The following is a 4462-nucleotide window of genomic DNA, read 5'->3' as shown; positions in this document are numbered from 1 at the left end:
GCTGTAAGCATATAATGTCCTTAGTGGCAGAGGCTCTTCTCACACAGACGGTCTCCAGAACCCATTGATCTTATGTAACCGAAACTTTGCACCTTCCCAGTCCCCTTCTCCAGCCTCAGCCACGGAGACCAGGGCAAAGGACAGGTAGCTGATTATCAAAGGAAAGGAAATGGGTAGAGAGCATTCCTGCTAACCGCCTCCAGGGGAGGGGAGGATTCCATCTCCAACAAAAACAGTCACCCGTGACTCTCTTCCTGCCCTTATGGTCACGTAGGCAGGATGGGAGGGAGCATGAGAAGAAAGGAAATCTGAAATCTATAAAAGGGGCAGGACACCCCACTCCCTTGGGCACCAGCTTGGACCCCTCCTCTACGGAGGAGTGTCCCCCACCCACCCCACCCCCACTCTCTCTCCTCTCCTTTAAATAAACGTGTTTGCTCTCGCCCCGGCCTTTCCTGGGCACCCAGTCTTCGACACCGGGGGAGCAGGACCGATCCGGGTTTGTTTCCACACTGGTGTCATCCTCTTCTGCAGAGGCTCCAGAACCCATCCACCTCTCACACCTGAAACTTGGCGGCTCTTCCCCCCCACCTTCCCCGCGCCCCTTCTCCCAGCCCTGGCAACCGCGGGTCTCTCTTCCAGAGTCGGACTATTCCAGATCCGTGTGTGGGTGAGAGGCACTGCATTGCCTCTCGGTGTCTGGATCCTTCCACGTCACACCATGTCCCCCAGGTCTGTCTGTATCTCAACAGCAGCAGGACTCCTCATTCTTAGTTTAGACAGCACTCCATGTATGGTCACACCATGGTCACCTCCCCTCTCGCCCTTCCCTGTCTTGGCTCTTGCCACCAGTGCTGCCCACTCAGCCATCTTCCCATCCTTGGCCACACACATAGGACACGGACCTGATCCCCAGTTGGAATCCTGCTGATATCCTTCAGGCTGAAACCCAAGGGGCAGCTCCTCTTCCTCTCCCAGTGGCCAAGGAAACGGCAGAGCTGTGGGCTAGTTCAAGGTGGGGTTTTGTCCCCTGTAACAACAAATGATGGAGACAACAAGAGACCCGTGAGCTCCTCTCGGGCATCTGCTCTGTGACATTTGCTCCCAAGCTCCTGTGCCAGGTGCTGTGTTAGATTCTAAGGAGGCAGCGCGTCTCTTCATGGAATCCAGACCCTTTGCACCCCAGAAAACTGCCAGCCATTGCAGGATAATACACAAGAGGGTGAAGGGAGCACAGGGCTCCGAGGGAGCTCAGGCTTGGAAATGGCTCAGGGGAGGAGGATGGGGGGAGGGAGGAAGAAGGACTCCAGGGTAGTGAGGCCAGGCGACTGGCAATTTAGGAAGCCTTCAGATCTGAAGTGTAGCACTCAGCACAAAGGGCAAGAGGGGGCACCTGGTCCCCAGACCCCTTCACCACGAGAGCCTTGGGCTTGGGGCAGAGCCAGATGTCCAGTGGGGGGGCAGGCCAGATGTCCAGCCTGGCTGGAGGTTGCATTTCCTCCATTGTATCCTCTTGTGGGGGGAGGAGTTGGGGGCTACTGGTAATTATAGGACCCTCTGTCCCTACACCAACCAGAACCAAAGTGCCTCTCTGCTGGTTGCTCCATATAACATGGTGGCTGGGCCTTGGGAAGCTCTGCCTCAAAGCTACCAGGGTCACCTGAACTAGTTCCCTCTCTGAGGCCAGGGGCTTTCACAGGGAAAGTAGAAGGATTTAGACCGTGGGATCTTGCAGTGCATCAGAAAGACCCAGGGACGCGCCTCTGTGTGCTCAGTACAGGAACGAGTGACCAACCTGTGGTCTGTAACAGAGTTGCATCACCAGGGAGAGGAGGCTGTGCCCAGGGACAGAATAATCCACCGCTGGAGGTTGCTTCAGACCCAGGGCCAGAGGCCAAGGTCGTGGACCTAGATCTCAGGAAGGCCTGTCTTCCTTTCTTGCAAAAACACAGGGTGCATAGCTAACCTAGACCAGCCTCTCTGCCACTCTGGAAAGGGGGCCCAGACAGAATGTGTGCGGAGCCCAGCATGCAGTGGAGATCAGCATGCCACAGAGATCAGCATGCAGTGGGGATCAGCATGCAGTGGAGATCAGCATGCAGTGGAGATCAGCATGCAGTGGGATCAGCATGCAGTGGAGATCAGCATACAGTGGGAATCAGTGTGCAGTGGGGATCAGCATGCAGTGGAGATCTGCGTGCAACGGAGATCAGCATGCAGTGGGGACCAGCATGCAGTGGAGATCAGCATGCAGTGGGGATCAGCGTGCAGTAGAGATCAGCATGCAGTGGGGATCAGTGTGCAGTGGGGATCAGCATGCAGTGGAGATCAGCATGCAGTGGGGATCAGCATGCAACAGAGATCAGCACGCATGGCCTTCCTGGGGGAGACACGGCAGGTTCCAACCTGTGTGGGTGTGGAGGAGGAAGAACTGAACAGAGAGGAGCTGAGCTGGTGCAGCCACAGCACACCCCTGGCATGTGGCACTTACTATTATCTTATTTCTACCCCATCCCCTTCCACATTGGTTTATATATTCTTTGTATAGAAAAAATAATTACTGTGAAATTTTGCCATAAATATTTGAATTTTGAGAGTCTGAGGTTTACAAATGTCTGATTTTCCTTCTCCCGGTACATGGTTAAGAGTGTTTTTAACTCCGATCATCTCCTTCTCAACCTAGACATTACTGTTGAATGGCATTTGAATGGCATTTTAATTCTATTCTTGTTCTAAATTTTTGGACATTTTTTTCCAAACAAGACAAGCTTTGTTCAGAGTTTCCCACTTGGTTTTGACATGGGCGCCCCTTCTCTCCCACTTCCCAGATCTCCTGCAGGAAGCAGAAAAACGCCTCCCACACCTCCTAGAGCCACATCCTCTCCCCTGGGGGCCGTGACTAGGTTATGTCACACGGTAGAGGGGGAATTAAGATTATAAGTGGAACTAAGGCTTCTAATCAGGTGACCTTGAAATGGGGAGGTTATTCTGATGGCCTAGATGAGCCAGATTGAATTCTCTGAGTCTATAAAAGTGGAAGAGTGAGGTAGGAGAAGAGCTCAGAGTGACCAAAGGGATTCAATGACCATGGCTGGCTTTTAAGATGGAGGAAGGGGCCACAAGCCAAGGAACTGGGTGGTCTCAAGCAGACTCTCAGAGCTTCCACCAGCCCTGTGACACCTTAGCTCTAACCCAATGAGGCTCATGTCACACCTGCAGAACTAGAAGATAACTTTGTATTGTTTTAAGCCACTAAGTCTGTGGTAATTTGTTACAGTAGCTAATAGGAAACTAATACACCTCCCCTTTGGGGGTCATCTTGAAACATCCTTTAGGTATTATTTTTTAGGAGGTAAGCACATCCAGAAATGTCTTTATTGTGTACTTCTTCAAAGATCATTTTGGCAGGTACACAATCTTGTCACAGCTTTGTTAACAATTAAATTTTTCCTCAGCATTTCTAGGATGTCATTCAACTGTCTCCTAGTTTCTGTGTGGCTGAAAAGTCGGCTGATAGTCTGATTGCCAACTAATCTCTTTAGCTTTGGGTTTTACGCCACTCTCTATGATGCATCTATGAATTCTGTTTTATTTGTTCTTTTTTGTAGAATCTCTGTTTGCAGAATCTGTGGAGTCATTTATTTGCAAGTTCTAAAATATTCTCAGACATTAACTCTTCAATGTCGTTTTTCTCCTTGTTCTATTTTTGCTTTAAAGAGTTGTGGTTAGAGGTGTTGGGGCTTCTCCTCCGACCCTCAGGCTCATGACATATCTGTTATACACTGAATTACCTTGCTTTATTATTATGTATTCTGTGTAACTTTTATTCTTCAAGTACAATGGTTCAACTTTATTCATGGTGCTGTTTAAACCCATTTATTTGAGTTTTTCTTTCAACTCAATTTAATTATTTTTCAAATCTACCAGATCATTTGTTTTTCTTATCTCTTTGCTCCTGTTTTTATTCAATTTTTAGCTTAAATGTTTCCAAAAAATATTTTAATTTCTGAATCTAATAACTCTGAAGTCCCCAAGGGATCATTTTCTGCTTGAATTGTGAATGTCTGCGTGTGTAGAAGAAATTCCCCCTGAAACTTGTAAAGAAAAGAGAAAAAGCAAATGAAGTAAATTAAATTTCATATTAAATTATTAATAAACTTGACCTTCTAGTATAGCAATGTAGCTCTTTGTTAAGGAAACAAAGCAACAATTAAACAAGAATTCTGGTTGCAGCAATTACTATACATGGTTCTTAACCTGAGAGGTGTTTGTGGAAATGACTCAGAAGTCATATAATTTTTTTTTGCTGTTTGTAAGAGTACAACATTTGCTTTTTACTTATTCTGATTAGTTATGTAAGACAGTAGAATGCACGTTGACACATCATATATAAATGGGGTATAACTTCTCATTCTTCTGGTTGCACATGATGTAAAGTCACAACCATCACGTAATCATACAT

Source organism: Marmota marmota, unplaced genomic scaffold (assembly GCF_001458135.2).
Source record: "Marmota marmota marmota unplaced genomic scaffold, marMar, whole genome shotgun sequence".
NCBI lineage: Eukaryota > Metazoa > Chordata > Mammalia > Rodentia > Sciuridae > Marmota > Marmota marmota.
Note: the sequence above shows the minus strand (reverse complement) of the source record.